Here is a 25,108-nt window from a genome sequence, read left to right as displayed (position 1 = left end):
GAAACTATGGGGGTGGCTTTACTAGAAGAGGCCAAGCAAGTCTGACAGCTCAGAAAAACTGGAATTAATGATGAAATAAACTAAAAAATTTAATCTTGCTATTTGGTGTAAGAGATGTTGGCTTTTTTTTTCTTTACCTGCTCCCTTATTTTCCCCTCACAAAACAATTAAAGCACATTTTTCTCAATAAAAAAGGACATGATTTCATTGTCTAAGACACGCACTGACTTTGCACCAGCAGAAAATTGGCTGATTATTTTCTCATACAGGGATCAAAAAATCAAAAATGTGATGGATGGCCACTAGCTGCTTTACTGAGTTGACTGACCATCATGTTGCATGTCTCCTTGTTTTACAATAGAGATATGCCGGCATTTAATCTCCAAACTCAACGTATAATGTGGGACTTTGAGGAGGGCAGGGAAATCAAATCTACCTAGAGATATCCACTCAGAATCCTATGAAATAGATGTTGACGTCCTGTTGAAAATGCACTCCTACTTTCCAAAGGCATTCTCTTGACATGTAGGTTGTATGTGGTTGAAAGGTATGGGTCTATCGGTGCAATAGATAGTATTAATTATGCAAGCTTCCTCAGTTTTATAGTTTATTGTAAAAGATATTATTTCATGATTTGTTTCACTACAATTATGTTTGTAATGGGATTTTAATTGATTTTGAATCCAATTTAAAAAATCCCTATTTTTAAAGCACACCTCAGCTGCTGCCACTTTGAATCTGTGCCAAGCTGGCAGACTGTAACTCATTGTGTCATCATTTAAATGTCTTGCTGCAGTGCTGGAGTTAGGGATTTGGAAACGATCTGCATTTAATACAGTCTCTTAACTTGCAGCCATTTCAGAACTTAGGAATGCTGAAATCTTCAATAAGCATGCTACTGACAGTCAGTAGGCATCTGGTAGGATTGTGTTGTTTTACTTATTCTTGACACTTGTTGAGCTGATAATCTTCTAAAGATGCTTTTATTAAGGAGCGCAATTATTTTCCCAATACATGCTTGGAGTTTGGTTTTACCTCAAAACCTTATTTACCCAGATAAACCTAGGATTTGGAAGGCATGAAATTGATGAAACACAACTCACAAACATCTTTCCTTGTCTTGGACACAGCATACATCCACATCCAAATATCCACAAGATTTGAGGTGGGTAGAAATATGGATGATCACACCTTCATTTGGGCTTCTTGTTGCCACTCCATGTATCTCTCATGAAGCTATTTCCTGACCCTCTTATACCCATGTTGATTAAAAATGTGTAGAATTTGAGCTGACATGTTTTAGATAATCATCTGTTACAAGATAAACAGTGGTTATTTTATACATGCAAAAACCTTTCTTAGTATTTGAGATAACTTCACATAAGCTCATTTGACTACAGATAGGGGATATTACTGCCCTCAGGCTGAAGCAAGAGCCTAACAAGCAATGAAAACTGTGGTTCATCTTCCAAGATCATGTATATTCTGGTATGGCGGATGATGATCTTGGTTCATGTTTCAATCTGTGGAGCTTTCCAGAGCAAACTTTCCATTAACCTGGAAGATTCTAAAAGGTTAATTAATCACTGACTGGGTCTGAGGGAAATTGCAGCAAACTATTGCTCAAAGATATTAAAGCGCTCTTTACAATTGGCTTCAGGCAGTATTACCTAATCTCAGGAATGTCTTTAACCCTCAGGCAGTAGCTCATTGTGGTTGGCCTCAAGTGCAGTCAATAATCTGTATTTGCTATTAGGGCTCTGCTAGTAATCGAATTTTGGTTTAGTGGAAGAACCAAGAATTTCAAAGAACAAGAAGAAAACCCCTCCCCTCCCCCCCAACTCCCTTTGTTTTAGATTCTATGATTCTGTATCTTTTGAGAGCATTTTTGATAACTATGAAAAAATGAACTTAGAAGGGTGTTACCTACATCTGCTTCTGAAAACAAGAATTTGATCTGCTTTCCTCCCTCCTTAGTGGGAGTGCTCTAACCACTAAGCTTTGAGACATTGATATTTTTTTCCCTCTTGAAATTTTTCCACATTTCATAAAATGTTCAGACGCTAATTAGTGCAGAAGCTGGTACCTAACTACCAGGGCATGCTTTTCTTCAGAGCTGTGGAAGTATTCACATAAATGAATGAAGAGGATATCAAGCCAGATAATGAGTCAGCTCCAGGACTGGTATGGTTATGTCGGTGCAGGGCTGTGCCCAGGCTAATTAGCTCATTTGAAGAGAAGAGCTAATTAACTCTGGAAGAGCAGCAAGTGGCTGCTTCTTACATGCAGCTACTATTTCTGCCATTCTCATTTGCAGTATCTGTGTAGCTCTGAGTCTACTGTGTAGACCTCTGGATGCAGCATTCCTCAGTGCAGACCATCCCTATGCTCTGAAAACGTACTGTATGCATGGGCTTAACTCCAGTAAATTTGTGGTTGGCCTTTTTTTGGTTCATCCCTTTCATCATTTTATTTCTGCCTTTGTTCGTCATACATACTCGAATACTGAAAGCTGTTTAGCAGCACAGGTCTTCCTCTAAAATAAATGAAAAATATTTGGGGTATGAGAAACATGTGACAGAAACCACAAAATTGCACAGACAAGAACAATTTCTAATGGCCCCTCTGTTTTGAAGGAACGTTATTAAGAATTGCTTAGCTGACATAACCCAACCCTGTGGCCAGGCAGAAAGGCACATGGTAAATGCACATGTGAATTTTCTAGCAGATACTGATTAGAATTTCCCATTTAAAACTTGTCCTTCTGTTTTTAAACAGCAGCACTAGTATAAAAGATGCAATTCTATTATTCTGCAGTTTCATTTTTTTATATAAACTCTGAATACAGGCTAATACATCTCTCCCCATGATACCCTGCAGTGTAACCTACCAAATAAAGAATAGCTCCCTATGCAATTGAGCATTATGTTATAATGAAGAGACTCAGTTATCAGATTATTAATATTTCTAAATGAAGCAATCATTCTGAAACAAGGAAAATAAGAAATATTTCTATCTATTTTATATTTGAATTAGGATGTTTTCAATCCCATTATTGTAAATTAGTTCAATAGACCTTGCACAAAACAGGTCCAGATAATAAAAAACTGTTGAATTGTTACATATGTTAAGTTTCTGGCTACTATTGTTTGCCATAACTCAACTAAACAGGCAAGTGAGACATTTAGACACCTGATGGCAATCTTTCATTAAATTTCGTTAAGTATGATTTGTGCCTTTTCCTGTATGAGAATGTCTCAGACATAACAGTACAATTTAGTTTTGTATAGGACTTCAGTCAAAAAAAACCCACAAAGAAGTCTTATGATGAGATGCATAAGGGAGAGATAACACTTCTTGGATGTGAGTTCAGTGGTTCCCAGAAAGGCAGTATACAAAAAAAATTACATTAGCTGAAGAAGTTAGAGGGGAAAACCCAGGAATTTTAAAGCAGCAAAGACAGTTATGCATTTTTGCAGCCAGTTGGAGTGAGAATAAACTGGAAGAAAGTGGCAAAGGGAGGAGAAGGTAAGTGAGGTTTATGTTGTGTTAAATGATGCAACATAACCTAATGCCATGCATGAATTGTGTTACTTCAGAGACTTAAACAGATGCTGTTCACTGTTTCTTAGGGCTGACTGGCCAGCTAGCCTGGCTTTCTTATTGCTATGCCAAGTACAATAAACTTGTTTTTGTAAAACAAATGTGATCACCTGGGACAAATCTTACCCGTCCTCACTATCCATAGTCATCTTAAATGTACTGAGCTTTGCAGCAGCTCCATATTTGAGGTTAGAAGGAAGACATGATGAAGGAAATGTGCATTCAAACCCATTTGGTAGCTGAGGTAATAAATAACAGTCCTAGTGTTTTTCAGTCTGTCAGCGCCAAAGATACTGAAATACAGTTCTACAGAGCTTGACAGAAACCCGTAAGAGGGAATTGTAATTGTCAGACCCCTTTGGCTCCTGATACAGTTTTGCAGGAGCCAAGGACGGACACAGAGTTTGGACTCTCTAACTTCTTCTGGATACAAGCATCGTTTCTGCTCTTTCCATGCTCTTTCCCTCTTGATGGGGGTTAGTTTAACAGTGAATCTGTCTTCCTTCCCTGTCTCCTAGAGAACCCAAACACAATTATTCACATTGGTCACACTGAAGAGATACTTTATGTGCATCCAATTCTTCTGTCCCTGCCTGAAGGGCTCAAGCACAGCTGGTGAGTGGAGACAGATGGAGAAGGGCAGGTAAATTGTGAGACAGCCATGGTTCACTCACCAGACAGTGGTTTTGTCTCTACAACTGCCCAACTGTGGAAGCATATTGTGAGTGCCAGGGGCTGTGGCAACAGAGAAAGAGACTTTGATTAGTTTTCAAGAGGTAGAACAAGAACCTGGCACTCTTTTCTTCCTGAAAATATTGTGCTGTCCTAGAAACAGCTTAAAAAAGGGATCCATTTAGTATTATAAATAAGTGTAAGCACAAATGGGTGCTTGGTCCTGGACAAAGCTTAAAGTGACTCATTTATGCTAGAGAAGTCACCCTAGCATGTTATTGATGTGAGAGACAAATTCAGTTAAAATTATTACTTTCTGAAACATCTTTTGTTTTTAGGGAAAAATGGTTCCTTGGACTGGGCTACAATCTGTAATTCTGAAAACCTTAAAAATAAACAACTTGCCTGACAGACAGAGGTGAAGGCATGTACCAGCCACTAGCATTTAGTTTGGAATGCAGGAATCCCTATGGAAAGGAACAAAGGATCTCTCTCATTGTTTTTGTACATATCCCTGAGGGAAAACCATGACACTCAAAACCAAGGGGTAAATTTTACCCTTTCTTCCCAGTTCACCCAGCTCCAGAGCATTACGGAGCCACTCAGCCACAAGGCTATACCTGGTTATGAGGGAAGTGGGGAGAGGATGCGAAGTGCCACCTCCTCTTCAGTGGTAGAGGCTGATATTCTTCATCCTTGACAGCTGGTGGGCCGTCAAGATGCAGTCAGACAGCCTTGTGTTTGAATCCTCTTTGAGTGTTTATCTCTCAGATATAACATACATCAATCTTACCTTTCGAAGATTTCTTTTTTATCAGCATACTACTTCTTCATGAAACAGTTATTTTATTTTATAGAAGATGAATGAACTGTGTTGAAGAGACAAGCAAACAAACAAATCAGATACTGATTTTTGCTTTGACCCATTGCCTCAGCAAAAAGGCTTTCTGTGGTCATGACATAAAAACATGCTCATGTAAAATTAATGTCTCTACATTCAAATTTTATTTAACACTAGAAAAAAGGAGGCCCTAATATTCCTAAAACTGTGTTAATAATTGAAATAGGACATTCAGCTTCTGCTTCTAGAAGTGCTCCTTGAGCAGTGCACTGTGGTGTGAGGACAAGGGCTGGAATATATAAATTTAGCCCTTAAAAGAACAGAGTTTAAAAGGCTAGAGGTAAATGTTTCAAACATTGTCTTGAGCTCTTCTTTTAATCCCCATAGAATTGAAATAAAACTGTGTGTATCCATGTAAGTAATGCTCCCCATCACAAGTGAGTATATTCTCCCCACCCCCTTGCCCTCCAAAAGTTTATAATCTGCCCTTACCCCAAATAAATTTGAAAAATCAGGATGGATGTCAAAGCAGATAATATAGGTTATACTCAGGAAAGAAATAATGATTGAGTAATCACCTCATGGACATGTATTAGTCTCCCAACCCTGGTGTGTTTCAGAAGTAGATTTCCAACAAACTTTTACTACATAGGCCACTTCCCACTCACCTTCTAGTGACATTTACTGGCTTCCAATCAACCACTTTTCCTGTAAACATGTCAGCTGCAGTTGCTTTTTATTGGTGCTGTAGATTAACCCCAGCCAGAAGTCCCACGCAGCCGCTGGCTCACTCCCTGTGAGAGACTGAAATGTTAAAGATTAATGACTCAAACAATCGCCCATTTGCAAAAGCAGCAGGTGCTTTGCTGAGGCCAGTCTTGCACACACACCCCCCCCAAGTGAAGGGGAGGAGGAAGGTTTCTGGATGTGGTGAAACCTGTGTAAGAACAGCCCAGGTGCAGAGGGGGTGCGCACCCACCACCAGAGGCTGACCAGGACAAACTGGCCTTTGTTAGCAGCAAGCTGAGTTTTGAGCCAGATAAGGGAAGAAGCCAATAAGAAGAAGATCTTGCAAAGTGGGATAGTGCTCTTTATTATGCCAGTGGCTCCCTTTACACAGCTGGTTCAGGTGTAAAACTCCCCTCGGGGAAGGCATTGGGACATTCACACATAGGCCTAAAGTTATTCATCCTTTCTGATGGGGCATAACTGGCTCAGCTACGCTGACATGAGAGGCAGCTGTCACGTGTTAGATGTCATAAACCATCAAAGACCCCTGAAGCATCCCAACTCATTTCTGGGGCCTTCCACCAGAGGACCGCAGGTGATCCTTGTTACAGTCTTACATCAAACAATGTAAAACTACACCCCAGCCAGGGGAAATACCTAGGCCTTCCCACCTGACCCCAAGTGTATATTAATCCACCGAAATTTGTGGTTTTCAGGCTGCCCCAACCAGATCAAGACTGGGCAACATTTCAATCAACAGACACTAAAATTGCAACAATCAAGTCTCATCACTGGATTAGTCCATGAGTGGTGATATCTTTCTATTCTTATCATTTCCTTCTCTTTCTTTTTTTTTCCTTGTACATTTTCTTAAGTGTTATTTTTATGTTTTTATATTGCTATATTCCTATAGATAATAACCAAGCTGACTACATACTTCCTTTCCATCGAAACCAAATTGTTCTGAAATAAACCTGCCATATATATATTTATACATACCAGCCATTTAGTGTAGTTTCACTCTAGTCTGCCCAAAAGGATCTATTATTGACAAGAACCTCAGTTAACCTGCCTCCAGGGGCAGGTCATAATACTCCCTAGCCAGCAGGATCAGGAAGAGAACTGGAAGGGTAAAAGGTAAAAAACTCATGGGTTGAGATGAAGACAATTTAATAGGGAAAGCAAAAGCCACACATGCAAACAAAGCAAAACAAGGAATTCATCCACCGCTTCCATGGGCAGAGAGGTGTTCAGCCATGCCCAGGCCAGTGGGGCCCTTCCTCATGTAATGGTGACTTGGGAAGACATAGGCTGCCACTCCAGATGTCCCCTCCTTCCTCTTTCTTCCTCTCAGTTTGTATACTGAGCATGATGTCACATGTTCTGTGCCAGAGGCTGAAAAGGCTGACCTCCCAAGATATTTTGGGATGCCTGTGGGGTGTGGCAGGGGGGCAGGTCAGGCCTTGCCCTGCCAAGGTAGTGAACCGACCCCCCCAGCATCCCTGGAGCTCATATCCCATTCTGGCAGAGCTGTCAATCATTGGCACACCAGAGGCAGCGCTAATCCAGCTCCTGAGTGGCTGAGTGACCCAAAGTCCCACCTAGGGGGCAGGCCCACCGAGGCCATTGGCTATTTAAGGCTGAGCATGAGGTGAGCACATGTCCTGATCTTATGCTCTGTTGGAGTTTGCGTCTGATCTATGCTGGAACCTAGGAGTTGGTGGCTATATGTGTGTGTTTCTATATGTTTTCTGTCTTTCTCTCTCTCTTTCTTCTCCTTCTAATTTCCTTTTTTTGGAATGTTTTAGTAAAGTTAACATCAAATGGGTTTAAAGTTTTCTAAGTTGAGTGGGCTAAATGAATACTGTGAGAAGTGTTTTATGCTGATTGGATGTTGTACTAAATCTTTTGCCAGAGCTCCTTGATTTTCTATATTTTGCCAGTAAAGTAATTTTGACCTCTTGAGAATATCTGGTCAGTATTTCTTTGGTGCATTTAACCCAGAGTACAGGGACCTCGGTAAACCCTTTGCATTTAAGTGTTGGGGCCTTACAGTCTAGAATATCCCTTTGGTTAGTTGGGGTCCCTGTCCTGGCTGTGTCTCCTCCCAGCTTCCTTTGCCAACAGGCCAGTATAAGAAGCAGAAAAGTCCTTAGCTCTGTAAACGCTGCTCAGCAATAACAAAAACGTCTCTATGCTATCAGCCCTGTGTTCAGCATAGATCCAAAACATAGCCCCATACCAGCCCCCGTGAACAACATTAATTCTACCCCAGCCAAAACCAGCACGCATTGCAAGAGACAACAGTTGTTTAACTACGATCTTAACTTTTAATGGGAAGGAAAATTTTCAAATATTAGAAATGCAAACAAGACCTGGCCAAGTTGGTCTTTTCTCATTATCCCCTTTAATATGATCCACTATCAGAAGTCTTCCTCACCTTTGCTCATCTGGAGTTCCAAAGCAGCTCTGGACCAGTCTTCTTGTTCAACTCCAGATTTCAATAGGGAGCACCTTCTTTTCACCATCACAATCTGCAGCAATTAGGTAAGTAACAAACAGTCATTAGAAGCATTATGTAATTCCATATACCAGCTACAGGTCTGTGAGTTAATGACTATTACATTACAATGCTCTTGGTAGACTGTGTAAGCAGACACGCATTGGAGGCTGTAGCAGAGATCTAATTTGCTTTTTAAAACTTTCCTTTGTAGTTTTGGGTTGCTGTTGTTTTTATTCCAAAAAATTTAATTTCCATGAAGCTGAAAAGCTGTTAAAAATACTGGAAACCTAAACCTGCCACTTTTAGGAAAATTTCTTTCAGATTTTCCTTGCAGAGTTGCCATTTCTTTGATGTTTGACAGGGACTTGAAACCTGGGATAGAGTGACCCATATAGGAGGAAAGAAAATAGGGACACTACATTTCTGCCAGAAAAACTGGGACATCTGGTCACCTCATTTATTACCAAAAAGAATATCTTCAGAGAATGATATTTCTAGGTACAGGGATTTGATGTTTTCTTCACAGTGAGAGGAAAACAGAGACTATGTTAGTAAAAAGTTGATCTAAATTCCTTTTGTAGGTAGCAATTTTGAATTTTTAAACAATAAATAATTATTTTACTTATTAAATTTACAGTAAAAAGAGATTCCTATGTCTAAACCTGAACAGCCATTCATGAAATTAACATCATAATAAATCCAGATACACTGAGCCCCTCCAGCATTAACATGATGTGATTCCCAGCTATATATCTTCTTCAAAACTGTTAAAAAACCTCCGTAAGAGGTTTATTTTATAGTCTTCTGGAATTGAGTGTTTTATAGGCAGAGAGGAAATCCTTTGCATGGGCCATACACAATAAGGCAGAGATATGTTAATGATGAGAACATGAAACATAACCATGTAAACTCTGAAGGAGAATGTCATTACAATCAAATATATCAGTGAGCAAGATTCACATGTATTAAAGATGCTTGAAAGTTAAAGCTGGAATCTGAACTCTTTCTAAATGATGATGTACAGAAAGAGGGGATTCTTTTACATTCTTAGAACTAGAAGACTTTGAAATGAGCATTTAGAGAAAGCAATTTGTCATTAAAACCATGTTGTTTTGAGCCAGTTTTATTACTGGTGTGAAAGATTCCATGTTTAGGTAATTTTAAAGCATTATCACTGTGATGTAATGTAATATCTCATCCTTGCATCACCAAATACTTGACTGCCAGGGCATGGTTCACAAAACATTGTTTCACAGCTTCATCACTGCATAGCAGAACCAGTTACTGAGTTCCATAGTGGTTGATCTGAGGCCCAAACTTTATTCCTTCTGAGGTTCTGTCTTAGTATGGTCACCTCAGATTCAGTCTAATATAAATGTTACTGAACTTCTTGAATGACCCCCCTTACTGTTTCTTGACAGGTTTGTTGCTCCAGGGAGACCAACACCAGTTTGCAGCTTGCCAGTGAAACAGCAATAGTTTCCATGATGCCTTGCTTCCTTTGCCAACTTCCACATTCCCTGCTGTACTGCGTCAAATACACCTAGACAATCTCCCTTTGTCATCTTAGCACTTCCTAGCATCAATCTCCCCTTTCCTTCACCCTATTTGTAGTATTCAAACCAACATCCAGCTCATCCCTTGCAATCTCCAGCCATTTCTGTATTTCCTTTGCATCTGTAAGGTACAACATAAATGAATCTTGTTTACAGAAGGCACTGAAGGACATTTTCAGCAGCACGCTATCTCCGAGTCTTAAGTTCTCAGCATGGATGTGAATTTTGTTAGCGTACTATTAGGTATAGTCAAGACAGCAGTGGTTTCAGGTGATACTTGCTTCAGTCTTTGATTAACTGTGATAGATCACATAGTTTTGCTAACTGGCTTCAAAGCCTCTTTTTTGTTTTGTTTTGTTTCCAGATGTTTCTTCAGGGCTCTGCTAGTGCATGACATATGCTGTTCATGGTTTGACTGCTCCATCTTCTCCCTCTGCTGCTAAAGCAATTTATGATCAGTTTGTTTTATATGTTCTTTTTTAATATTTGTACTCGTTGTGTTTCTAGTGTTCTGGACCATGGGAATGAAAGTCAATAACCAAAGTTACCAAAGTGGCCTTTTGAAGGAACTTTAATTTTATTAGCTCAGGAGAAGTATGGAATTTGAGCCATGCTGAGATAACATCACAGGGTACGTCACACCCAAGGGCTGACATTATCTCTCAGGAACACAGACTCCTGGGGTGTCATATTAATTATAGTTAATTGCATGGAAATTAATGAGCTTTTTCAGTGACTACTGGGCTACTCTACAGCTGCGAGACAAACTATATTAACTTTAATTTTTATGTTTCTTGGTCTTTGGACAGTTAAATGCTTTAAGTTTATCTTAATTCACTCTCTGCTTTTCTAGAGTATAACTAATTACATATTTTGTATTGTTTCCCAACACCATTGCCATATGCTTTCAGTAAGAAATTTTCTCCACTATTTTTATTGTATTTATCATCTATGCCTAAGGGAGGAAATTTGTCTCATTTACTTTAAAATTCCGGTTGATTTGAGAAAGATATTTATATTTTCAAACGGCTTTTAAACCTAAGGGACACAATGCATGACTCTGTTAGTCTCCAATTCTTTTAGAAATTTAGACAACATCCGGACAGCCAAGCTGTCCGTAATAAAAAACAGAAACAGGTTAATGATGGTGCTGAAAACTAACTTCAGAATTCTTGTTAAACAGCTTTATTCAAAACCTAATACTTTCCCAAAACGAAAGCACTAATGTTAGAGAATATAGGCTATTTCAATGCCAGAAGTGAAAAACCCAGACAAGAATCTATATTTCTGAAGGAATCTGTTAGCTTGGGGACAGATACTTTGGGTTTCCATTTGACTTGACAGATCTTGGTCCCTTTTGGATATTTCTCTACTCTGTATGATAAACTCATGTACTCCATATTCATAGACTTGTAATACTTACCAAACAAATTTAATATTCAAGGCATTTCTATTTTTGATAACCTTTTTGTTGAATATAGAGTGTGGCTGATTTTATGGAGTAACTTGAAGAAGCTGAAAGACATGATGAATGAATTGAGAAGAACTTGCTCTGAAGGAATAAGGATGATGCTGTGCTATCACTGCTGAGTGTTATTCATTATACACTATAAGCACTGCTGCAGAATATTTAGTGGTGAACACTTACAAAGCTCAGTATATCTTAAAAGCCCAGAAGAATTAATTAGGCCTTAAATAATCCTCTGTTAATTTTTAGCACATACTAGTCATCTTTCCACTGACAAGATTTTACAAAAATACCCTTTTCTCAAGCCTTCCAGATATTTCCAACATCATAATGTTTCTAAAATCAGTATCTTTTCATGGAAAACACAACGTTGAACACTTGAAAGATCTAATGCAGCCTATATTCCTATAAAATTTATTCTTTGTAATAATATGGTCTTAAACTTATGACTCATAAAAACATCATTTTATTGAAAATAGAAAAAGTAAAAAATTTTAAATGAGCATACAAAAATGAACTTAAGACATTAAGTACTTATTCATTGCTATATAAAGTTTGATTTTTTTTTCGAAACAGTTACAGGCTTGATATAGAAAAAGGAAAGAAGATATTAAGTAGAAAAAGTTAAAACAAAGTTCAGTTTACTTTTGAATTAATGTTGGTGATTCCAAGTACAGCTGTATTTGATGACATGTTTAACTTCTTCAGTTTGAACAACATAAAAATATCAAGAGCAAAAATTTGCATAAAACTTTCTGTTTATCAGTCATTCACTTCAAAATGGCTGTTTCAAGCTCATCTCTTCAGTTGTTTAAGATGTAACTTAAGGAAGTACCTGCAGGAGGCAGACCTTTTGATAGTAGACAACACTAATCTAGGAGACAAAGGCCCTAAAATTGTCCAACAGTTGCAAGCTGAATTTTGACAAAAATAAGTCTGGCCCGCTTTTTTAGCAGTGAAAACATTTAGCTGCTGCAGAAAGTTACTAAAAGACAGAGCAGATTCTCCAGTATGTAGGCCTGTAAATCAATATAAATTCTTTTTTAAAGGACTCCTGTAGTCAAAACAGTTGCTGAACGCATGGAAGAATTTTGATTCTCTAGCACATGTTATTTACAAAGGTATCATAACAGCCCTTTCTGGGCTTAGTAACTATTAATTCATGCATCTTGACCTACTGCAGTGGAAATTTCTATTAAATAAAACTTTTCTTTGTTAATTTTTAATATTTCATTATAATGTCATCATTCTAGGCCAGTGGATACTGGTGAGCTAGCAACTGATAAATTACTTCCTGCAGACTGAATTAGCTGTGCACACTCTTCTGGAAGTCAATAAATTTACGATGGGTCAAAAATGTCTCATCAAAGACTTCTTTCACAAACCAGCAGCATGTCTAACTTCTTTGTAGAAGTCTAGAACAGTGACTTCTCTTATCCAAGAACCTAAGTGATGTGTAAGGATGTATTTCTGTAGCCATTGAAGCTGGAACTAGATGATCTTGAAGGTCCCTGGAGGCCTGGGAGGTGTTGGAGGGGCAGAGAACTACCTCACCAGAGCAAGGCCTGACCCACCCCACATATTCCAAGCCCCCAAGAGGTCTTGAAACAGACTCCCTTTTCCAGTCTCTGACTCTGTCTTCCTATTTTAGCTTGACCTCAGGAATAAGTGTACTGTATTTATTTTATCCCTTCCCTTGATTCTGTGTGAATCTCATGTTTCAGAGTCATTGAACTGTCCTATAACGTTTGTCTGTAAGGACAAAATCACATGAGCTGTGTGGCCTATAACAGAAGCATGGATCTTGTAAAATATGAACTATAACAAAAAACAGTATTTGTCTCATTTTCTTGGAAACACTTGCAGCTTTTTAAGTGTCACAGTGTGATATAATGATGTAGGTGAGAATGGTGATACCCTGATCCTATCCCTTGCAAAAGGCTGTAATTTTCCAGCCATTTTCATGCCTCACTGGGATGTCTTAGATATGTCCTGGCTGCCCTAGGGTGTAGTGGACACTGCTGGACTTGGGAAAAAAAATCATTCTTCACTGAATAATAAAGATTTTTCTGATTGTGAAAACCTATAATCAAATAAGCTCCCTACCCCACGTGTCTTGCAGAATAAAAGCAGGTTTTAATTCTTATATACCAAGTGAGGCATAAAACCTGATTGAAGATGTTTTATTTCCTCCTTTTTATTCTCATTATAGAGTGGGAAAATTCTAAACATCATATTTCTGGTTTGTAATATGTACAGAAATTTGACACGATATCCCTGACAGGGCCTATCAGTGCAAGGTGTAAGATGTCTTTTGAATTAATGCTGGAAAAAAAGTACCCAGAATTTCATCCTTAAGAAGAGATTAATTTGGCTGGTTATTTGAAAATTAGTTTGTTACGAGAAAATGTACACAGGCATGAAAAGAACATTAAAGAGAAGGTTTACATCCTTACAGGACTTTAAGACTAAAAGATACAGTTGGAAAAATTTTTTTAGGTACTCAAAGAATTGCAGAATGGTTTGGGCTGGAAAGGACCTTCAAGATCATCTAGTTCCAAATCCTGTGCCATCGGCAGGAACACCTCCTGCTAGACGTGTTTGCTCAGGGCCCCATCCAACCCAGCCTTGAACACTCCCAAGAATGGAGCATCGACAGCTTCTCTGGGCAACCTGTTGGAGTGCCTCACAATCCACACTGAAGTCCACATCCTTCTTATGCTGAGGACCCCAAAATTGAATGCAGCACTGCAAGTGGGTCTCACCAGAGCAGAGCAGAGGGGCAGAGTCCCCTTTTTTGCCCTGCTGCCATGCTGCTTTTGGTGCAGCCCAGAACACGTTTGGATTTCTGGGCTGTGAGCGCACATTACTGGCTTATGTCCAGCCTCTAATCCACCAGCACCCCCAAGTAATATGAAAGATAAATCCTTTCTTCACAACTTACTTTCATATATTACTGATCCCATCGATATGTGATAGACCTCTTTATGGACAAGTAGCTCTTACAGGAGATAGTATTTATAACTGCCTGTTGACAGCATACAGTGTTCTATAATGACAATGCTGGAATTGGCTTTTCCTTCCTTAAACCATCATCGTATTGAACCATGTAACCAGAAAATCACAATGCAGTGATCTTTCTGTGTGCTAATCCTTCTGTGGGAGCTTAATGACTTGTCTGCTCATCTTGGAGATAATAAACTCCACAATGGAAGCAATAGCTGTCTTGGTGACTTTGCATGAATCATTATTTGTAAAAGTGAAAGAAAACCTATATACAGAAGGTAAGCAGTGAGATTGCTCACATTTTTGGTATTAATTCTAATTGGCTTTAAAGCATATGTAATGCAGTGAATAAAGAGATAAAAAGCAAAAAATGGAAATATTATCCCAAGGTATGATCAATAAGATCCCCTACATAGTAAAATCATTGAGTATCTCAGAATGATTGACCTTCATAAGCAAAACCATACTGTGTGCTTGTAAATACCAGCATCTTGTTCAAGGACCAGAGATAATACAATGCATGGTAGAAAGAAATTGAGTTTAACAGTTCAATAACTGAAAACTGAGGTACCTTTTTAAGTTTATCTTCTAGAAAAACATGAGAAATCTGAGCCTTTTTAAGTAGGAGACTTGAATACAGTGGGTCATCGGTTTGTGATCCACAAACTGTCTGCAGAAAATGATGCTGAGGGTATTTTCCCAGAGAAAACATTTCTGTAATTAATAGAGCAAATGCAGCAGAAAGAGCACCTATTGTCTCTGTTGGTAAGAACTTATGGCCTGTAGAGAAATTTAGTCTGGTGTGTATGAGTTGTGAGTTCTTGAACACTGACTCACCCTGAATTTGAACAGCAGAAAAAATAATACTTGTCTGCAACTTTATTTTCAAACACAAGAATGAGAAAAAGAGTGAAGAGTAAAGAGTCTATTCTTTTTCTTGTGCTGCTGGCTGATTTACTTTTGCATTCACCAAACTGAATAAAGATATCTCAATTTTGGTTTTGTGTACCTTTATTCTTTAGAAGGGGAGGGGAAAGTATCCATCAAACTGCACAGAGATAGTAAAACGTGTTTAGACAGTGTCTTGCCTTAGCCTTTGCTTTCCTCATTTTCCTCGTGTTACAATCTTGTTGGAATTTATCTTAAATTAGAATATAAACCCTTCAGGACACTGTGTCTTTAGTAGTGGTTACACAGAGCTAAGTCTTTAAACAGAAGAGGAAGAAACAGAAAAAGCAAGCAGGACCATGGAAAGACCCAGGGCTGAAAAAAAAAGTAAAATGGGCTCTTTTAGTACTCTTCTAGTTAGTGCTTTAGGGAACTAAACATCAATTTGATTTGTATGGGCATATTTGCAACTCTTGCATCCTTTATCAAAGATACCAAGATGTCAAAGAAGATAGATGGAAGAAATATTAATACAATTCTGAATTATGCAATGAATTTACTTTGGATTCCTTTGCAAAACAGCCTCTCTTTGTAACCATTCCCGTTCTTCTCTTGTGTAAAAATAATTAGGAAATAATTTTTTTGCAGGTGCTGTAGGTGATTTGCTTCGCTTCATATAAATGTGTAACTTATATGCTGCTTCTTTTTAATATCTTGAGTAAAATTACATTTTATTAGAAATGGTGATCTAATCTTAAACAGTCACTTGACAAATGATGTAAAAATGATGCAGAGCTTCTGAAGCCGAAGCATTTCCCTGGATGGCTGACTGCTTTAGGCTGTGTGAAAGGGCACCAGGGAGAGCCAGCCGTGGGGTAGCCCTTCAGACAGGCAGATGATCTTCCCCCCATCTTTAAGCACCTGCTCTGCTTTGAGCACCTACTCTTCCTTTGAGTGGACCATAAGCAAGCCATTATTTCCAGATGAAGCTTCCATGAGTAGTCAGGGGTTTCGTATGTTGTACATAGCACGCTAACACAGCCTTATTCTGAGGAATATTAAACATCCTGCAGGAAACAAAAATACCCTGTCTCCAAATGCATAATGCGTATCCTGACATGAAGACCAGAAGTTTTCTCTTTTCCTAACTGCTGTGCATGAAGCTCAATAGGTTTAGTGGCAGAAGAGAAAAACCTTAGTTATGGGTATTACTAAAATGGAGAGGGGATGTTTTAACTGGAATTGAATTTTGAAATAATTAATAAATCGTCTTTATTTTCGTCACAATATATCTGCAAAGTTATGTTACACACAGACTGAACAAATTCCTAAGTGTACAAAGTACCTGCTTTTCTGTTGAGTGGGTTGTAATGAGTTGTAGTGCACTTGGTGACTATTTCTGGAGAACGTGCCTACAAGTTATGTATCACACTGGGTAGTCTGTACTTCCTTTGAGTTTATTAAAGGTCATTTTACACTGTGAGTAATGGCTAAAAATGTTTGTTGGCTAACTAATTGCTGTGTGCAGTGAGTAATTTAAAGGTTGAATACTTCCTGTGAATACTCACTCCACACTTCTTTTGGCATCCATTTTGGATTCATGTGTTCGTAATATCCAAAGGCAAAATTTATACCCAAAGAATTTAGTTTCCCAAAATGCCTTTGATTTATTTTCTTCACTTATATTGCCATTGCGTTTGAAGTGTGCTAGGCCATTATGGAAGTGCTGTGGAGGAAATAACCTCTCTATAAAATGCACAATCAAAAGCATCTATCCTGCAAGCTGCTCTTCATAGGAGGACCTTTGTCCCTGACTGGAGCTCTTTTGAAATACATCCCAGGAATAAGGAACCATCTCTGCAGGACCTTTTTTTTTTCTAACTTCTTTTTATTTTTCAATAAAGAAGGCTGAGGAAACAAGGAATATAAATAAGAAAGATTTTATAATTCATTCATCCTCTACAGTTCATCCCTAAATTATGAAATCTGAGACAGATGATAAATATCTTCAAATATTTGATAAATGCATAAAAATGCAACTACCTAATTCCAATTATTATAATTACCACAGAAAGCCTGTATTTAAAAATAAGTTATCTGTGGTGCAAAATGAAGCAGCCAGACAAGTAATCAATCACACAATCTTGAGTCTGCTCCACCTCTGTGCACTCACAGGGCTGAGAGAGGCAGTTCTCTGCATATAGCTTTGCATATCATAACACACGAATAAGGTCTGCATCAAGGACACTTTGCAACCATAAATTTGGCATTCTTAGACCCTTCTAGGACTTGACTTCTATAAACAAATAACAGCTTTCTAATTTAAAAAGACTTTTAAAAATTCTCATTAGGTACAACTCCAGTGTTTTTCCCACAGCTCCTTAACCGTTGCAACACAAATGTAAAGCATGGAAGACATTATACTGCTATTAACTCAATCAGCTGCCACGGAAAGTGACTTGTAGCACATGGTGTCACTTAGCAAAATTTCCTGTGCATTCTGCTCATTCTTAAGCATTTTAAATACCACACCCATTATTTTACCTACTGTTATGTTGGTAACAGGCTGGGTTTAAGCCTTTAAAATATTCAGTCAAACAGCACCTTTGCGAAATGCTAAATTTTGCCTTAAAGAAGTAGTGATGAAAAAGTGGATGTTGATACTTGGGCTAAACACAAATGGAATTTCAAGAGACAAGGAAAAGGCAATTCCAGAGCTTGACAACTTTTTTATCGCTGTATTCCAAATATTTGCTACAAGCAACACAGATGATAGCTTTTTTTAGGAAAGCTTCTTTTTCTTAGCAAAAATCTTTTATAATAAAAATGTTGAGAAATATAAATATGAGTTACTGCTGTCTTTCAGATATACTAGACCTTAAAAAACTGAAGGAACACTTTAATATAGAGGTTTTGTGGTAACCCTAATAAGCAATCATGTAAGGATTTTTTAAAATCGAGGCAATTCACGTGTTTCTTAGCTATCTGAAAATACTTAACCTTTAGTTTTGTGTTTTACAGCATATTCACAGCATCTGTCTACTAACACATGAATTCTAGAAGCTTACTGATTTATACAATAATAGAAAACCAGTTGGGTTTATTTGCAGCTGCAGTCATAATTCAGGACTTTCTCTAGCTACTTTTCTCTAAGCCTCATTTTTTTCCAAAATGTAAAGTGACATAATAACCTTCCTCTACAGATCCCCTTACTGGGGACCTGTATGGGTGAGAATGTGCTACTTTCCTGATGCACATTTTAGTTTCCTACTTTTTAGTGCACATCATCCTCTCCTTACTCATAGCTGCACCAAGCAATCCTCACACCACACTGCTGTCAGGAGAAGACCACAGCCATGATCCAGCTTCCATTTTTGTTTTAGGTTAAAATAAGATGATCTTCTTTTGAAAAGTGACTTGCCCTTTCACATTGTATATTTTGTTCCCCTGGAAAATTTCTATTACTACGAGACCTCAGACAGGAGTTATTCAAGATTTTCAAGTTAATGGCTGAAGAATAAAAGGTGAATTCACCCTGACTATTGGTCACAAAAGGCTGCTCCATCATTGCACTCACAGTAATTCAGGGACACCTTGCAGTAGGTAGTGTGCAGAACAACTGTTTTTTCGTAAATTCAGAGTAGAAACATTTTCAGCAATCATCTGTAGGAACCACACTGTCAACTGCATTTATCTGCATTTATTTTTGTACTAATAATTAATGAGAAGGATTAAGGAAATGTATGTAAGTGGAATGATTTATTTTCTTGGGCTGTATTAGATCAATTTCAGAAACAATCTGTGAAGGATTTACTATCTAAATTTACAGAGGCTTCTTGTTTCCAAGCTATAATCAGTGTTTCTTCACGACCTTTTGAGAGAGCCAAAACACATTGCTGAAGTTGGACCAAAGAGGCCTGGGGGCTAAGATGTTTTATGGCATTGTTCAGAGTCCTTCAGCCAGGACAGGAAAGTGGTGGTGGCAGGTAAGGATATATTCATTCCCAGTCTAGGTAGTTATCTTTTCAAGGACTATAGGTTGCAGTGCTTAGCAATTATTCTCTAAAACTTTATGAATTACAGTAAAGGAAGAGTAAGTTATTCTCTTCCAAAAATAAGCTGAAAATAGGTCTTAAAATGTACACTAGATGCCCTTTTCCACTCAGTGCTACTAAAAAGGTTTGCCTTTAAGTTTCACACATTCAATTTAACATCCAAAATGCCAACATACCAGCCTGAAAACTTCAGCTCAAACCAATTATTTTTGGGTTTTTGATCACTGAATTTAATTTTTTCCTAATGCCAAAGAGTATCTATGTACGATTATTCAGAAATCTAAAAGAAAGCATAAGTTACAGCAAACCTGAATTAGGTACACATTTTCGAAGATGAGCTTAAAACATAAGATTAATGGCTGTACAAATCTCTTAAATTGTCCTTTGCATTTCTATATAGATCCCATTATTCCTAGAAAATTTTTCAGGACATTTCAGTTTTTGTCAGAACTAACACAACCTCTCTTATCTATGAAGCTGGGGTTCCCAGCTGTTGGATAGAGGATGTGCTTTTCTTATAACTCTCATCTGGTACTAAATGATAAGAAGGACAACAACACTCCATTTTAAAACTAGCTGTTGCAAAGAAAAGCTCCTATTGTTACAAAGGATGCTGTGAGTTTTTAATATTGATCTCTAAGAATCTAATAATCTAATGAAATCTTTTGCATCATGGCTTATTTTTTATGCTGTTGCTTGCAGTACATTGCCAGTAACATGAAAAAAAGGGCTTATTTTTCACAATTTAAGCATCTTGCAGCATGGGAGTATTCAGCCCATGCAAATGAATTACTTTAAACAATGAGAAATACCGCACCTTCTGCAAATGAATTGGTTCAAACAATAAGAAGTACAGCACTTCTTGAATGAATCAATTTGCAGAATACTGCAAAATTCTCAAGCACTTTTATTTTTAATGAGTCTCACGTTGTTTGTATAGGAATATCTACAAGATGAAGCAAACCAATCCTCATGGCATTCTTTACCTTTTTTCTCACCCTTTAATAGGTACCCAATACTTAGTGTCAACTAAACTCTCAGATGGCAAAAATACAGTCTGTCGTCTTTAAAGCTGTCTGAGAAATGTGCTGGGTTTGGTAAACCCAGAAATCACTCACAGGTAAACTCACAGAAATCTGTTGAATCTAATGCTGACTTGCTGTCTGTAGTCCTGTCTTCTCTCCATAATCAGTCCATAGTTCTCACAATTCAAACTTCCACCCTCATTTTAAAAAATTTCTTCCTCATATCTAATCTGAATCTACCCTCTTTTAGTTTAAAACCATTATCCCTTGTCCTATCATTACAGGTCCTTATTAAAGAGTCTGACTCCATCTTTCTTACAAGCTTCATTTCCTTGGGTTTATTCCAGAAAGGCAGTTCCTGGATCCCGTTATTCAGCAGTTAATGATGTCTGACTGAGAATCACACAGTCATAGTTTTGCTGCTTCTTTTATAGACCAAGACCCTTAAGAATGTTATTGCTTCTTTCCATTGGATCTCACTGTTACTCAGTGCAAAGCTAGCCTCTATTCATATTCATCAACTAGCAAGTCATCATTTCAAGTACAGGCCTTGACTTTGGAAAAAATTAAGTCCTGTCTTGATCTTATCTGATGGAGTAAAATCTGACATATAATTCATGTATATTGCCAGAAAAAGAATTCCATGTACCTCAAAATATATAAATATCTTAAGGATTTCTGTAGAAACATATGCATATATGTGTACATATACAGTATGTCAGCAAATATGGTAAGATGAATGTGCATTTAAAACTTTTCAAAGCCTATAGTTTCATTTCTTATAAAGAAAGTTGAGGTTTTAAATGTCCCCAAGGAAGAAGAGTCTGGGCAACCTGTTCCTCTGTCTGATAACCATCACAGTAATTTTTATTTTATATATTTGGTGGCTGTTGGCCACCTTTGCCACAAGAGCACATTGTTGGCTCAAGTTTATGGAGTGTTTTCTTGTTGAGTGGTCTTGTTGTTTGGTTGTTTCGGGTTTTTCTTTAATATATCAGAGAATACTTGCAAAATCTGGAACATAAAAGGTGTACTAAAATGTTTATCTGTAATAACTATTCACTCGCACCAACTACTCCACAAAAGAAGCCGGAGGGTCTCAGGTCATGTGTTTTTCTTTATGTAGTGATAAACTCTCCTGTTGAGCAAACTGACCCACTTAAACATTCATGCTCAGTAGTTTCACAGTGAACATTCCTCATCCTTGGTGAAATGTTTGGGTGACAGTGCACATGCTTGGGTGTCAATACCAGTTTTCTAGGACTATCCTCAGTGGTTCTGTTTAGGAGGTTACCATACTGGCTAAAGCTCTTCAGTTGGGGCTCAGATCTCCTCTCCTTGACATCAGGATCAGGTGCTACACTTCAGTTGATACTGATAGATAATTTGTAAATTGTGTTGTCAACACAACATCTAATCTGCTCCAAGTAGCTCATAAACAAACCTTTGATTAATTCCTCCAGTCTGTGTCTTCTGGACAGGATTTACAGCATTCTACTTATTTGGATGAAAAATAGAGAGAGACAAGTTGTCACTACTGAGATAAGGAGTATTTTTTCCCTTCACTGAATAGCTTAAGGATCATTTTATCATGACTTTACTGTATGAAAATGGCAGAAAATTTAAATTTGTGACTGATGATGCAGAAGCTGTAAAACTTGATGAAATCAAGAGTGTTCATACCAAATTACCACAAGCTACACACATTTTAGACCAGGAACATCCAGTTCACAATGCAATAGAAACTTGGAAGCGTTATTCCATGATCAATGCATAGGATGATGTTAGCCAATGACATTTGAAAGAGCTGTTTATTTATAGCCTCAGCTGAACATTGCAACACAGCTGGAGGAAAAAATGAGTAATTTCAAAGACAAATAATTCAGAAGGAGATCTGCTGGGGGTGGGAGCACTGAGTCTACTGTGTCCAGACATTTAATAGCATTAAAACAAAGAATCTGAAGGAATAAGGCTTACTTTACTGACCTTGTCTTTTGTTATAACATTAAATTTAACTCACAGCTCGGAAGATCGCATTAGTTTGGCTTTGAAACATTTTTCATTTATGTGTGCCTTTGAATCAGCACACTACTATCTCTGTTGATTTAGTCCAGTCAAGATGTATGTATCGTTCTGAAGCACTGTTTATGTAAGGCTCTTATATCACCCTAAAGCCCAGCTACCATCCAACAACTTGGGCTTGAAAATTAGAAACTGAATGCCACTGAAATAAAATTCAATTCCTATCAAAATTATTATGATAAAATATATACAAGCAGTTTGTGGCTGATATAAAAAGATTAAAGCAAATAACTATCTATTAATTTCAGGAGTATCAGAAATGTAAATAAGAACCTGACACACCAAGTCCTTTTTGAATGCTAGCTAGTTTTCACCACCCAACACTCTATTGGATAAAATACTCCTTTGCAATCTGCATTTCTGAGTTTGCATATTTGCAACTTTAAAGCCAACTTTGCTCTGCTTTTTTTCTTTTTCTTTATTTTTTTATACTGGCACATGCATTAAAGCTCCTAATGTAAAAGTGAAAAGTCTGTTCCTGAGGAAGGACAGCAATAGATTGATGTTTGTAGATAGTTTGTATATAACACCCAGGGTAATACTAATCCAAATATAGAAGGTAATTACCCTGACCTTGATATCTGTCATCATTATCTTGCTTATAGCACAAATGTTTTGCTAAGAATGTCATCAAAACCTTAGTTTTAGATCTATTTCCAGTAAGAAACTCCTTCTAATCATTTCTCTCCAAATATTGTGGCTCTGAAGATACAAAAGTATCAGTGTATCTAATTGCCGTAATTGTTCCAAGAAAGAATTATGATAAACCTCCTTCATATACTTCATTCCAATGTCTTTTATGTACTACTTGCAGTGCCAGAGCATTTCAAAACACTGTTCTGTAGAAGATTATCTTGTACCCGGGGAAAAAGAAAGGAGAACAAAAAGAATGATTTTAGGGAGTTAAAGCACCTGAAGTGCACTTGATTCTTTCATAGGAAAATATATCAGAAATTGACAAAACACCCTAATGTTTCCCAACTTGTAGGAAACATTTCTGGTATACAGGGTACATACCAGCAGCATAGCTAAATGTAACACTAGCCCCTGAGAAACAAGAGGCTCATACATCCACACAAAGAGAATAATACAGAGTGATTCTCAGTCTTCTGAGAACAGCAGTGGACTATTGGGCTTATTTCATGATTATAAAAGCCTCATAATCTATGATTGCTGCAAGCAGAAATGATTTATTGGAGTGCTCTCACATATGTGAGATAAAACCATAACTTTCTGGCAGCTATTATTTTTAAAGGAGGGTATTAAGGGAAGGGCCAACAGCTTGCTTACTTTGTAGCCTCAGAAAGTGATGTTTTGCAGCTCCAAAATATCAGTTTTGATGAATAGTTGTGGTGAAATTATAACCACTGTTTTACAATGCGATAAACTTTCACTTCTGTGAGGAAAATATAGACTACAAAATCTGATTGTAAACAATCAATGCTTTATATTCTTCTTCCCTAACTGAGCAATTTTTGAATTTATGCCAGTCCGACAAATGCATTAATAATCTTTAGCCACTAGGTATTTGTGAAAGAAATTGAAAATTATTTTTAATTTGCTAGTCTGGTGAAGCAATAAGATACTGATTCAAGAAGGGGGAAGAAATGGTAGTATGTGTGTGCTATTTTCATAAGAAAATTCAGAAACACACATACCAGCGTGTGTCCTTTTACATACATACACATTCTCCCACACAAAGCAAGTATAGTGAATAGAGAGAAGAAACCATAATCAGTTGCTAAATAATAAGGAAGGAAAGTAACCCAAAAGCAGGTGAGTCTGTAACAAGTTATGAAGCTAATTTCCTATGTATGAAAGACATTTTAAAGATTAAATTTATACTTGACATACAATTTAAATTAGTATTATTTTATGTTCTTACTGAGTTTTCTTCAGTTTTTTTCATCTGTAAAATACAGTGTAAACTACACAGCCTATTTGCTCTGTATAATACATGGGATGAGGTCTGGGAAAGAAATTTCTTAAGAAATTAAAGACTATGGTGAGCTGCATTTTAAAAGCTTTGTCCTGTTCACCTTGATTTCAAAATCACATGCAACAGGATCAAGGAAGTGAGTAATAAAGAAAATAAAATCAAAAGATCTACAGGCAACTGCTTGAACAGGACTCTTGTTTTTGCCAAACTTAAAACACGAGAAGCAATGTGTTACACTACTCATCTGAGAGCCACAAAAATTCTTCATGTGGAAAATTTAAACTGCTTTGAGATGCCTTATTTTAGTGTAAATAAGTCTATAGCCTCATATGCATGAGTACTTATTGCCAATTTCAATCCCTCCTATTAAAAAGACAGGATACCATGTAGTTGTGGAGTACAGGTAATCTGGGACTGAAATTAAACAAGGAGGCATATTTGAGTGCTAAGTCCCCAAAGACAGTCTCTGAAAGAAAGAGTGGTGAGTAGTGAAACGAATAAAAAGCCAAGCAAGAGCCCAGAGTAAGGTTTATGCATTGGGTTGTAGTACTTAAATGATCATATATATGAAGCAGAAGAGTTATATAAATGGAAAAATTAATCTGCATTGAAGTAGAATATGAATTGGCAACAAAATATGTGTGGAAGCACTCATGGCTCCTTAAGTGTGTGACTGGTTTCATCAGTGCAAGGCTGCGCAGGTTTTCCTATCTTGTTAGTAGAAAAAGGGGGAGAAAATTT

General features: G+C 37.5%; 1 long non-coding RNA gene across 1 annotated transcript; it reads left to right on the top strand.

Moving 5' to 3' along the window:
• Positions 1 to 3,390: 3,390 nt before the first annotated feature.
• Positions 3,391 to 24,678, top strand: LOC108445040. Its single transcript, XR_001859779.1, has 3 exons — positions 3,391 to 3,528; positions 6,562 to 8,392; positions 9,770 to 24,678. It is a non-coding gene; the product is annotated as an uncharacterized LOC108445040 (long non-coding RNA).
• The last annotated feature ends 430 nt before the right edge of the window (positions 24,679 to 25,108 follow it).

The sequence above is a fragment of the Corvus brachyrhynchos genome, unplaced genomic scaffold, assembly GCF_000691975.1.
Source record: "Corvus brachyrhynchos isolate BGI_N302 unplaced genomic scaffold, ASM69197v1 scaffold80, whole genome shotgun sequence".
NCBI classification, from domain to species: Eukaryota; Metazoa; Chordata; class Aves; order Passeriformes; family Corvidae; genus Corvus; species Corvus brachyrhynchos.
Note: the sequence above shows the minus strand (reverse complement) of the source record. Positions and strands in the feature narration are given on the sequence as shown.